The following is a 14,119-nucleotide window of genomic DNA, read 5'->3' on the forward strand; positions in this document are numbered from 1 at the left end:
TACAGATTGGATGTTCCCTCTTGGTTCTCTGAGGCACAGGCTTGGTTTACAATGTGGTAACAAATAATCCTCTATATTAGATATTTTGAAAGCATCATTATAAAATTATAACTGAGATAGTGACAGAGATCTGACCTAACCAACTCCATCTAATTTCTAACCTCCAAGCTGTCCCTGTTCATTCCTGGGTGTAGGCTGACTTATCTTTGGGAGGAACTTAGTTTATAGTTTGAAACAAAGATGATAATAGCCCTTTCCTGTTACAAACCTCCTTCTTGCCTGGACGAGATTGCCTTTGTAGGATTAACAAAGTAGCCACAAGATTAGAAATTATGGTTTAGGAGTCATGCAGCTGGAAGCTACAAGATTCTGACTTTCCCCAAATTCTTGCTGGAGATAACATCACTATTGCAAAACCTAACAGCAATGCTTGAGATACTCTGCAGACTTTGCACTTGATGGATCACTTGGCACACTTGGATTGTTAAACTGGCTCATCAAATCCTGTGACTCCCACCCAGGAACTGACTCAGCTCAGGAAGACAGCTTCAACTCCCTTTGATTTCATCTCTGACATGACCAATCCACACTCCCAACTCACTGGCCCCACAACCTACCAAATTATCCTTAAAAACTCTGATCCTTGGATGCTTAGACAGACTGATTTGAGTAATAATAAAACTCCAGTCTCCTGCATGTCCAGCTCTGTGTAAATTTCTGTTTCTCTATTGGAACTCGCCTGTCTTGATAAATCATCTCTGTCTAGGCAGTGGGCAAGGCGAACCCACTGGGCAGTTACAAATCAACACAATAAAAGAATATTTCTTATTTATACAATTTCTATTTCAGAGTTGTTTTGTAGTCTTCAGAATTGTTTTCCTCCATATTATGACTCATTAATCTAGTCTGTTTCAGTCTTTTAGTGCTGTCAAAATTGAATTGAGATGGCTCTCAATTCAAGGCCTCCCCACAACTGGCACAGTGGTGGAAAGGTGAAATTGGAAAATAAGGCTTTTCATTGCCTCAGTCCAGAAGTGGCATCTTACTTTTGCTCACATTTCACTGGCTTGAACTACTCATATTTTCCTGCACAACAAGGAGCTGGAGGTTCACTCTTCTGTGTACCTGAAAAGAAGGAGAACTGGATAGTAAGGCACAATAATGCCTATTGCACACTCTGATCTTAGCATGAGCATATGACTTACTGCATATGCAGTACTGCTATAGTTACATAGATGGTAGAAAAACACATACGTGGTTAGACACTTTGCAATTCTATCAAATAGTCTCCTGTGCTAGGGTCAACCTAGTACAACAGTTAGAGAATGAAACTTAGAATCAAGTTGGATCTTAATTTAATTTTCAGCCCCACCACTTAACTTTACTGTATGATGTTGGCAAGTTATTTCACCATTGCGAGTCTCAGTTTCCTAAATCATAAAATGAGCTTAACAATATATATCTAATAGTATTATTGTAAGATTATGTAGTTTAATGGATATAAAGTTCCTGGCATTCTACCAGATATGGTTTGGCAGTGTCCCCACCTAAATCTCACCTTAAATTTCCATCCTTATAATCCCCACGTGTTATGAGAGGGACCCAGTGGGAGGTATGTGAATTATGGGGGCGGTTTTCCCCAAGCAGTTCTTGTGATAGTGACTGAGCTCTCATGAGGTCTGATGGTTTTATAAGCATCTAGCATTTTCCTGTTGGCACTCATTCTGTCTTCTGCCGCCCTGTGAGTGCCTTCTGCCATGATTGTTAAGTTTGCTGAAGCTTCCCCAGCCATGCAGAACTGTGAACCAATTAACCCTCTTTTTTTTTTTTTTTTTTGATGGAGTTTTGATCTTGTTGCTTACCCTGGAGTGCAATGGCACAGTCTCACTGCAACCCCCACCTCCCAGGTTCAAGCAATTCTCCTGCCTCAACTCCTTGAGAAGCTGGGAGTACAGGTGGCTGCCAACATACCTGGCTAATTTTTGTATTTTTAGTACAGGCAGGGTTTCATCATGTTGGCCAGGCTTGTCTTGAACTCCTGACCTCAGGTGATACACCCTCCTTAGCCTCCCAGAGTTCTGGGATTACAGGTGTGAGCCACTGTGCCTGGCCTAAACCTCTTTTCTTTGTAAATTACCCAGTCTTGTGTATGTCTTCATAGCATCATGAGAAATAGACGAATACACCACCTGACATTCAGTAGGAGCTAAATAAAATGCAGTCACAAATAATAATTATTTTTCCTAAGTTAAAAATAAAACCAAACCACTTGAAACAAACTAAAACCTTGCTTTAGGCTATTTTTCCATTTCCCTCTTTCTTATCACCAAACTCAAACATTTGTTTTGTGTTACATTATTTTTCGCTAGCTACTTCTACTTTTAAAAGTTCTCATTCACTGCTCGGCTCATCATAATCTTCCTTTTCCTATTGACTGAAGCTATTCTCTTGCTTGCAACCAGCCTCCTCATCACAAAGTTATTAAACTTCACAAGCATTTCACCTTGCAGCTCTTTCTTGTGGTTTAACATTCTAATTTTTTTTTTTTTTGCCCTTGAGAATGGCATATATTCACATATGTCTTCCTCTTTTCACCATTCCTAAACCTTCTTCCTGATTCAATTTATTTACCTGTCCCCTCCAGGAGTGTCTCCAGAAGGTTCATTTTTGTCTCTCTTCTCTTCTCTCACAGGCCTCCCCTTGGCACTCACATTTCCTCCCAAAGCTTGAAAATGTCACCTCTAGGCAGGCATCTTCCATGTCTAGCCTCTCCTCTGACCTCTCTTCTAGTTTCCCAATTGCCTAATCAAATTTTGACATGATTTTTTTTCCTACACTCAAATTTATTGTGTCCCAATTGGATTTTGTAACCATTTGGCCATTGTTCATGGTTCTATTTTGGCATGTACACGTAGCATCCCATATTATAGTTATTTGGAACATTGTATTGCAGATTGTAAACTCCTTGGGACAGGAGTCGTCTAAAGATAGTCTTTATCTTCTTGCCTCCCCTCTTTTTATTTATTTATTTTTTCATGAGGCAGAGTTTTGCTCTTGTTGCTCAGGCTGGAGTACAATGACACAATCTCAGCTCACTGCAATTCCCGGGCTCAGGTGATTCTCCTGCCTCAGCCTCCCAAGTAGCTGAGATTACAGGCACCTGTCACCACACCCAGCTAATTTTGTTTTGTATTTTTAGTGGAGATGGGGTTTCTCCATGTTGGCCAGGCTGGTCTCGAACTCCTGATCTCAGGTGATCCACCCACCTTGGCCTCTCAAAGTGCTGGGATTACAGGTATGAGCCACTATGCCTGGCTGCCTCCCCTCTATTTTCATATTAAAATTTAGTAATCATTCATCTCTATCACCATCAGGATAATTATAATGTGATAATTATAATATGTGTAATATATACTTCAAAATAAATGTTTACATTAAAAATGTGATACAGTATTTCACATACTCAGAGGATACATTCCAAGCATTCCAGTGGATGCCTGAAATCATGGAGAGTATTGAACTATCTAAATACTTTTTTTCCTATAAACTTGCCTATAATAAAGTCTAATTTATAAATTAGGCATGCTAAGAGATTAGCAACAATAACTAATAATAAAATAAAGCAATTGTGACAATATACTGTAATGAAAGTTATGTGAATGTGGTTCTCTCTCTGTCCCTCTCAAAATATCCTATTGTACTGTCCTCCCCAATTTTGCTTTGTGCCTAATGGCAGGTAACTGAAATCATGGAAAGCAATACTGTGTATAAGGGGAAAGTGCTCATTAGTGTGACTGAGCATAGTAGGAATCACTACAGGTCAAACTGATAGAAAAATGGAAAGTCTCTTCCTTATTGGTTTTATAGTATAAAGTTATTATTTCCTCTTTATTTACATTTCGGGGCCATCAGATGTGTACCACTGGGGATTTTAAATTAGGATTAGAGATGCACCATTGCCAAGATGAAGAAGACAGAGGCTACATTTTTCAAAAGAATATGAAAGCTTGATAATAGCAGTCACTTTGCTAGAAGATAACCAGTTATAGCCCATCATCTGGGATAAAGTGGGTTTTGTTTTAAATTTGGAACACTACATCGTCATGCTGTTTCTCTCCCTTTGGTGTAGACATAGTGATAAACACCTGCCAGGGATCTAGAGGTTTGCTGGATTTCTCTTACAAAGGAAATGGGGAATCAAGGCATTCTAGATTGCTTCTTTTGGCAAGGACATTGCCTCTTTGCCCTGTATGATAGGTATATGTCTGTATCCCTAAAGATGCAGCTATAGCTACATTAAAGAATTCTTTTTCTGTAGTCAAAGCAGTGTGATATATCATTTACAAACCATTGTTTGCTCATCTTTTTTTTCATTGTCAATTGCATTTAAAAATAAATTTTTAGTAATACTAGTGGATCAAATAGACTTAATCAGAAAGGCAGTAAAAATAAACAATAGGCATACCTATCTGTTATGTGAATGAGTGCTAACAGACATATCTAAAAGCTTAACAATTACTGGCCACAGTGCACCATAGCTGATAGCATGAAACTTTTATCCCTGTTCTCCCCCTTTATTCAGGTTGATCGGCATTTTCTGGTCTAGATATCTTGATTCCATAACCAGACTTGGATACTGGCCTCAATTCAGTTTTGGCCATGAGAACTTCAGACCCTCTGATCACTTTGGTTTTTATGCCCTTAGTTTCAGGTATCCAGCCCTGGAAATTTTTCTGTGCATCTGCAACCCACCTTGACATTATCTGCCCCCAAATTACCCTTTACAGCATGGAGAATCAAATATGTGAATTAATGCAATGGCCTTTTATCTCCCTGTATCTGTTCTTCATTTTTGCACTGTCTCTATAGAGGAAATCTAATCATGTCACTCTTCTGCTTGAAATTCTTCAAGAGCTTTCAATGGTCTTTGGGATAAAATATAAGCTTCTTAGAATGGAACTAAAATGGATTTCAGCTGGGCATAGTGGCTCACACCTGTAATCCCAGCACTTTGGGAGATTGAGGCAGGAGGATCATCTGAGGTCAGGAGTTGAAGACCAGCCTGGGCAACATGGAGAAACCCTGTCTCTACTAAAAATACAAAAATTAGCCAGGCGTGGTGCCACTTGCCTGTAGTTCTAGCTACTCTGCAGGCTGAGGCAGGAGAATTGCTTGAAGCCAGAAGGTGGAGGTTGCAGTGAGCCAAGATTGCATCACTGCCCTCCAGCCAGGGCAACAGAGTGCGACTCCAACTCAAATAAATAAATAGAGGAAAGAAGGAAGGAAGGAAGGAAGGAAGGAAGGAAGGAAGGAAGGAAGGAAGGAAGGAGGGAGGGAGGGAGGGAGGGAGGGGAAAAGAAGAAAAGAGGAAAGAAGGAAGGAAGGAAGGAAGGAAGGAAGGAAGGAAGGAAGGAAGGAAGGAAGGAAGGAAGGAGGGAGGGAGGGGAAAAGAAGAAAAGAAGAACAGAAAAGAAAAGAAAGAAGAGATTTTCATTATTCAGTCCTTGACTTTGGCTATTTCCCCATGTTAACCTTATTCTCCAGTGGAATGGACCTACTCACAGGTCTTCAAATAATTCATGTTCTCTTAAACCTTTGACCATTTGCACATGCCATACTCTCTCTCTAGAACAGACATCCACTGCATCTATAGTAAATTCTTTTTCCTTCAGGACATGACAGAGCTCCTTGGGAAATTCTTCCCTGGCTGAGGCCTTGCTTTACATACTTAAAGTATTCACATAAGCCACACACACACACACACACACACACACACACACACACACACACATCTCCCCCATGCACGCATGGGGTGGAGTGGGGTGGGGGGGGGAGAGAGAGAGAGAGAGAGAGAGAGAGAGAGAGAGAGAGAGAGAGAGAGAGAGAGAGAGATAGAGATAGAGAGAGGTTTGGACTTACTCTTTTTACTCTTTGCATTAAATTGGCTTGTTTAGGGAAATAGCCTTATGTTCTGGTTCTAAAGAGATGGTAGTCTTAAAAAGATAAACAGAAGATGAGAAGCAGAAAATTCTACTACCAATACCTTTGAAATATATGTTATATATATTATATACTAAGGCAACTATAAATGCACAATTGAGCATACAAGGAAGAACAGAGCCTCCCCTGGTGTCAAATTGAAGTGTTTGAGATCATGAGCTGCTATGATCGCCCTGAAGTGGTCTTGGTTTCAATAGTACAGAGGCTCAGAGTTTAAAATCCTCATGGAGACAGATACTGAAGGCTTGTCTTCAAAAGAAGGGGGGAATTGAAATGGAGAATGCTGAATAAATATGGGACTTTCAAAACTACTGAACTTCAGGGAAATCCTCAGAGAAAGAGTGTTCTAAAAAAAAAAATCTACCCACGGATACAGAAAATACAAGGATGCCAAAGGTAGCAGCTGAAACAAAAGAGAATTTTCTGAGAATTCAAATTCTAAACTTGTGTTTCATGCAGGTTCAAGATGCAAAATAATAACTTCTCACAAAGTCTGCAAACCTTGAAAGAAAGAGATTTCTATAAAAATTGGACCCAGCGTGGTGGTTCTCTTGGGGCACGTAAAAGAAGCAAATATAAAACTTTCAGGAAGGCACACCCTTGACAGATGCTATTCATCAACAATTTATAAGTCAACAGACACAGCAATGGGAATGATTGGAACCCTAAGAATTTCCACTGCTAGAGCACTGGTCCAAAATTGGTTTGTACAAAATGAATAAAAAATAAAATGTGGAATTTAAATCGTAAGATAAAAAAGATGGCACATTTGAAAAAGAATGAAATGTAATTTCTAGAAATAAAAAGTCAGTAGACTAAATTGAAGGTAAGATACAACTAAAGGATTTGCAAACAGAGAGTGGGAATGAAGACTGTTACTCAGAATATAACACTGAGAGATAAACAATTCAAAAACAGGTAGGAGAAATTAACAGATATGAAGGTTAGAGTGAGAGTATCAGTCTGGTAGAAGCTGTAGAAGGTGGCGTTTGAGAGAAAAGGGAGAAGTAATATGTTGAGGTAGTGGCTGAGAGTTTTCCAGAATGTATGAAAGGTGTGAATCTTTAGATTAAGGCAACATTATGAGTTATGAGCAGACTAAATAAAAATAAATCCCATATAGAACCTTATAGTGAAATCATCAAACACCAAAGATAAAAGAGGATCTAGAAGGCAATCAGAGAAAAAAGACAGATTACCTAAAAAGAAACAAAAATTATGCTGGCATATGCTTTTAATAGCAAGAGTAAGGGCTAAAAAAATGGTATATTTTATTGTGTTTCTTCAAATACTAAGGGAAAATAACTGCTAATCTAAAATAAATTATGCAAACTTTCATTTGGGAAGGAGAGTTAACAATAATTTTTTGACAAAACTAAGAGTATTTCCACTTTCAGATCTATGACGATTAAAGACTTTTAAAGGATATAAGTAAGGAAAAAGCCAGAAGGAAGAATAGGCTTCAAGTAACAATGGTAAGCAAAGAAATTAGGCAACATGTGAGTCAATATAAAGAAGTTTGTTTTTTTTTTCAAGACAGGGTCTTGGCCTGTCATGCAGCCTGGAGTGCACTGGTGCTATCTTGGCTCACCGCAACCTCTGCCTCCCAGGTTAAAGTAATTCTCCTTCCTCAGCCTTCCAAGTAGCTGAGATAACATTCATGTGCTATCACACCAGACTAATTCTTGTCTTTTTAGTAGAGACTGGGTTTTACCATGTTGGCCAGGCTGGTCTCAAACTCCTAACTTCAAGTGATCTGCCCACCTCAGCCTCTCAAAGTCCTGGAATTACAGGTGTGAGCCACCATGCCCAGCCTAAGAAGCATTTCTTACAGAGAACATGGTTATTAATTTTGGTAATAATATATCAAGATGTAATAATATTCCAAACATCTATAACACTTAATAAGAAAAATGAGTAATTTTTGTTAGAAGAACATTAGCATGATTGATTAATTTTAGTTCCTGTTTAATCAAGTATATATGTTAGCAATTTCCACATCATCACTTAAAAACAGAAACAGAAGCCCCCAGGAAGTTTGAACCGGGCAGAGCCCACTGCAGACTGGCAAGGCCACTGTAACCAGACTGCCTGCCAACATTCCTCCTCTCTGGGAAGGGCATCTCTAAAAGAAAGGCAGCAGCCCAAGTCAGGAATTTATAGATCAAACTCCCATCTCCCTGGGACAGAGTGCCTGGGGTAAGGGGCGGCTGTGGGTGCAGCTTCAGCAAACTTAAACGTTCCTGTCTGCCAGCTCTAAAGAGAGCAGTGGATCTCCCAGCACAGTGCTGGAGCTCTGCTAAGGGACAGACTGCCTCCTTAAGTGGATCCCTGACCCCCATGCCTCCTGACTGGGAGATACCTTCCAGCAGGGGTTGATAGACACCTCATACAGGAGAGCTCTGGCTGGTATCTGGTGGGTGCCCCTCTGGGATGAAGCTTCCAGAGGAAGCAACAGGCAACAGTCTTTGCTGTTATGCAGCCTCTGCTGGTGATACCCAGGCAAACAGGATCTGGAGTGGACCTCCAGCAAACTGCTGCAGACCTGCAGCAGAGGGTCCTGACTGTTAGAAGGGAAAACAGCAAACAGATAGGAATAGCATCAATATCAACCAAAAGGATGTCCACACAGAAACTCCATCCAAACTCACCAACATCAAAGACCAAAGGTAGATAAATCCATAAAGATGAGAAAAAAATCACACAAAAAGGCTAAAAATTCCAAAAATCAGAAAGCCTGTTCTTCTCCAAAGGAACACAACTTCTTGCCAGCAAGGGAACAAAACTGGATTGAGAAAGAGTTTGACAAATTGACAGAAGTAGGCTTCAAAAGGTGGGTAATACAAACTCCTTCAAGCTAAAGGGGCATGTTCTAATGCAGTGCAAGGAAGCTAAGAACCTTGAAAAAAGGTTAGAGGAATTGCTAACTAGAATAACCTGTTTTGAGAAGAACATAAATGAGCTGATGGAGCTGAAAACACAGCACGAGGATTTCATGAAGCATACACAAGTATCAATAGCTGAATCAATCAAGCAGAAGAAAGGATATCAGTGAAGATCAACTTAGTGAAATAAAGCACGAAGACAAGATTAGAGAAAAGGGAATGAAAAGAAACAAACAAAGCCTCCAAGAAATATGGGACTATGTGGAAAAACCAAACGTCTGTTTGATTAGTGTACCTGAAAATAGTGGAGAGAATGGAACCAAGTTGGAAAACACACTTCACAATATTATCCATGAAAACTTCCCCAACCTACCAAGACAGGCCAACATTCAGACTCAGGAAACACAGAGAACACCATAAAGATACTCTTTAAGAAGAACAACCCCAAGACAAATAGTCATCAGATTCACCAGGGTTGAAATGAAGGAAAAAATGTTAATGGCAACCAGAGAGAAAGGTAAGGTTACCCCCAAAGGGAAGCCCATCAGATTAACAATGAATCTCTCTGCAGAAACCCTACAAACCAGAAGAGAGTAGGAGCCAATATTCAACATTCTTAAAGAATTTTCAACCCCGAATTTCATATCCAGCCAAACTAAGCTTTATAAGCAAAGGAGAAATAAAATCCTTTACAGACAAGCAAATGCTGAGGGATTTTGTCACCAGGTCTGCCTTACAGGAGCTCCTGAAGGAAGCATTAAATATGGAAAGGAGAAACTGAACCAGCCACTGGAAAAACATACCAAAATTTAAAGACCATTGACACTATGAAGAAACTGCATCATTGAGTAGGCAAAATTGTCAACTGGCATCATAATGACAAGATCCAATTCACACATAACAATGTTAACCTTAAACATAAATTGGCTAACGGATCCAGTTAAAAGACACAAACTGGCAAATTGGATAAAGAGTCAAGAGCCAACATTGTGCTGTATTCAGGAGACCCATCTCATGTGCGAAGACTAACATAGGCTCAAGATAAAGGGATAGAGGAATATTTAGCAAGCAAATGGAAAAGAAAAAAGCAGGGATTGCCTACCCAGTCTCTGATAAAACAGACTTTAAACCAAGAAAGATTAAAAAAAAAGACAGTTTCTAAACTATCCCAAGTCAAGGAGATAGCTAAACTGAGACTTATTTATACATTTGGTTAGTATTCAGTAGAATGGACTAGATCTCATGGATAAGATTGATAATTCTATCTGATCATTCCAGCATTATCATTCCCTAATACTGAATGACAAAAAAGTTGCAAAATGTTATATAGAGTAGACCCCAGTAAAGATATGAATTGGATATATAAGCATGGAGCTTGAAGAGATGTGGCAGTTATCCAAATACAGTTTTTGAAAGCGTGAGTATTCATAGTCATCAATGAGAGTTAGTAGTGAAGAAAACCCAATTTAGAACGCTGGGGCTTCCAACGATTACAGATCAAATTGAGAGAAGGAAAATCAGGCAGATGAAGTCCAGAAAAGCAGCCTCACTAGTAAAGTAAGGAGAGAGAGAGGGCAATAAGGAGAGCTCTCATGTTGCTTGTCTTCACTGATTCCTATTTAAATGTGTTCATGTGAGGTCATGATGCCCAAGGCTACACCATCCAGTTGGAAGTATGATGGAGCACGTTTGAGGATAAAAAACCAATATGCTAAGAGTGGAGGATTAGGAGAGAAAGAACCTGACAGTGTAGAGTCAACGGATTCAGAAACTCACTATAATCCAGAAACTCACTATGTCTACAATTCTGTTATACGTGATAAGCATTTATTTTGTAACGTCATTGCTAGTTGTATTTTCTGTTACTTGAAGTCAATAGCATCTTATTTTGACCTAGTGACAATTTAACAAGTCCATCTTTTTCCCAGTTAAGCAAATGTGTGTTGAATAAATGGTACTAAGTGTTTAATTGGGGTTGCAAAGATAACTAAGACAAGTCCCAGCCCAAGAGCTCATAGTTTAGGAGAGAGAAATTTACATTTAAAGATGTAAGAGATGGTAGGGCCTTGAAGACTTTTGATCATGGATATGGGATAATAAAGGTTTAGAAACACTAGTTTGATGTCATAATAAAAATGATTATGTACCTTGGGTACATATATCTGTCTAGTTAGCACTATTTGATTTCATTTGAAGCTAATAACAAATCAACAAGGAAGGTACTGCCCATGCTTTATAGATGAAGAAACAGGTTTATGAACTCAAATAATTTGCTTAAGATCAGATAGTGATAAGATTGAAACTAAGGTTATTTAGTGTCAGAAGCCAGGCTCTTACCTGCTTTGTTTCCTGCTATGCTGTCCCTCCTGTGGCACCAGCTGCCTTTATCTCACATGCTTCATTGACCTAACACAGGATGGCCTGAAGGGAGGAGAAGCGAGCGTCAAGGAGACCAAGTAAGGTAGGAGAGGGGGTAGTGTAGCAAGGGGAAAGGGAAGATCGGGATGGTAGGCGTTTCTGAGAGGAACAGTCAGCCTTAATGAGAGACTGGAAACATGGTGGGGAGAATGCTGAAGCATCAAATAGATGTCAAGGTTACTGCACAGTTCCTTTCTTTTGAAAAAACACTTGGTATTTATTGCCTCCACACCTTCATGTGCTCTTAACATATGATAATCTAGTTTTTGCTTCACATTTTCTTTTCTTTGTGGAAACTGCTCTCTATGTGTGTGCCCTTGGCTTACTTACTGAAAATTACATAGATATAGATATCCATATATATTTTTTTCTATTTTCCCTGATGCTTCTGCATTTTCTTTAAAATTTTTCCTTCATTAGCTTCTCCAAAATTAGATTTATCCCTAGAGAAACTCATTTTCTATTTATTTATTTATTTTGAGATGGAGTCTCACTTTGTCACCCAGGCTGGAGTGCAGTGGCGAGATCTCTGCTCATTGCAACCTCCACCTTTCAGGTCCAAGTGATTCTCCTGCCTCAGCCTCCTAAGTAGCCATGACTACAGGTGCACACAACTACACCTGGCTAATTTTTGTATATTTAGTACAGACATGGTTTCACCATGTTGCCCAGGTTGGTCTCAAACTCTTGACCTCAAAGGACTTGCCCACTTCAGTCTCCCAAGGTGCTGGCATTACAGATATGAACCACTGTGCCCAGCCTTGTTCTCTGTTCAAAATCTCTCCTTCCCCTACCTTTCACCTACCTCCAGAATTACTTTTGGATGCCATACTTCTTACCTATTTTTTTGCTTGGCTCCAGTTGTTTTCTAAATGAGCTTATATGGTATGTACTTTGCTATAATGATCTTTACCTAAGTTTAGTCTCCTAGTAGAAATCTTCCAAGCAATTCTCATCCTTTGATGCGCCATCCTTCTACCTCGTTGCTTATAGCAATCACATGACGTTTTATACATATGCTTATTTGTACTAATATATGCCTTATATGTTTAAGGAGTAAGTTTCATGTATCTTGATAGAACCTATATGCCTAGCATTCTTGCATTTAGTAGACAATTATTCATTTTTTTTTTTTTTTTGAGAAAGAGTTTCGCTCTTGTTACCCAGGCTGGAGTGCAATGGCACGATCTCGGCTCACCACAACCTCCGCCTCCTGGGTTCAGGCAATTCTCCTGCCTCAGCCTCCTGAGTAGCTGGGATTACAGGCACACACCACCATGCCCAGGTAATTTTTTTTGTATTTTTTAGTAGAGACAGGGTTTCACCATGTTGGCCAGGATGGTCTTGATCTCTTGACATCGTGATCCACCCTCCTCAGCCTCCCAAAGTGCTGGGATTACAGGTTTGAGCCACCGCACCCGGTCTTCATTCATTTCTTTAATCATTCAACAAATACTTGAATGGGAGGCACAGAAAGGGGAAGCAGAATAAATAACTATAAAAAGTCCAAAACAGGAAAAATAAATAAGGTGTTAATTCGAGGAAGATGTAAAAACCTATATTCTATTTTATGTTATTTTTTAACCTGTTTGCCTTGGACTTGTTTAAAATTCAATGAGAGGTAAGACATGGAGGGAGAGAAGTAAGCAAAGGGTTATGAAGGGATCCTCTAGAGGGAGTCTGCAGCTAAGAGTTACAGGTGTGCTGAAGTCTTGATGTCCTCTGCTACAGGTGGCAGGGGCTTCCAGCTATGAGCAGCCAGTATGTTATGCAAATTTGTTTTTAAGTAGACCGTTTTGTGAAAAATACTAGGAAGCTCTTGTGTGAGGTTCCCAAGAAAGTAGATGAGTATGTGTACTAGTCAGAGTACTCTAGATAAATAGAACCAGATATATCTATACATCTATATAGAGAAAGACATGAAAAAAGGAGATTGATTTTAAGGAGTTGGCTTGCCATATTGTGGGGGCTGGCAAGTCTGAAATTTGTAGGGCAGGATGCCAGCAGGCTGGAACTTCTGGCAGCAGTCAATGTTGCAGTCTTGAAGGCAGAATTTCTTCCTCTTCTGGGTATCTCAGTCTTTTCCCTTAAAGCCTTCAACTTATTGAGTGAGGTCCATCTATATTATGGAGAGTAATTTGTTTACTCAAAGTCTGCTGATTTAAATTTTAATCACATCTGAAAAAAAGAGCTTCACAGAAACAGCTAGACTTGTGTTTGACCAAACAACCAGGTACCATAGCCTAGCCAAGGTAAATACATCAAAGTAACCATCACAAGATGGAAGCCAAAGAGGTAGGTGAAAGTTTGGCTTTGGGTAGGAGGAGGGTCAGTTCTTCCAGGGTAAAAGGAGAAATGAGGATGGGTACTGATGTGGATGTTTAGGTAACTCCAAATCTATGGCTTCTATTTCCTCTGTGAAGCTGGGATGAGAGGAAGAAATCAATGGTTTAAAGATAGTGATAGGTTTGCAAAATTTAGTGAGTGGGAGAGTAGTTGCCAAGTGAAATAGATTGAGGTTGCTGAGAAGAGCTAATGATTGGTGGTTGCAGTCTTATGAGGGGTGTGGTCTCTAACAAATGCTCACTACACAGCTATTTCACTTTATTTAAGATGATATCTTTTAAAGTATTTACACAGTATTGCTCTTTACTGTCTGCTGTCAAACACCCCTCTTCAGTTAACTTCTATGCACTCTACTACAATCTCTTATTCCATGGATTAGACCTACATAGTGTTAACTGTGGAAACACTTGTCTGGGACCTTATTACTGATTGCCTTGTAAAACTACACATCTAATAAATAATACAATCAG

At 39.5% G+C, this 14,119-nt stretch overlaps 1 long non-coding RNA gene across 1 annotated transcript in view; it reads right to left on the bottom strand.

Annotated features, from left to right (window-relative positions):
* LOC118152985 (uncharacterized) overlaps nucleotides 1-14,119 on the bottom strand; it is an 89,185-nt gene that overhangs the window by 39,070 nt on the left and 35,996 nt on the right. Inside the window, exon 2 of the long non-coding RNA XR_004742079.3 lies at nucleotides 11,223-11,306. This is a non-coding gene — a long non-coding RNA (uncharacterized LOC118152985). The remainder of the gene's footprint in view (nucleotides 1-11,222; nucleotides 11,307-14,119) is intronic.

This window comes from Callithrix jacchus, chromosome 4 (assembly GCF_049354715.1).
Source record: "Callithrix jacchus isolate 240 chromosome 4, calJac240_pri, whole genome shotgun sequence".
Lineage (NCBI taxonomy): Eukaryota > Metazoa > Chordata > Mammalia > Primates > Cebidae > Callithrix > Callithrix jacchus.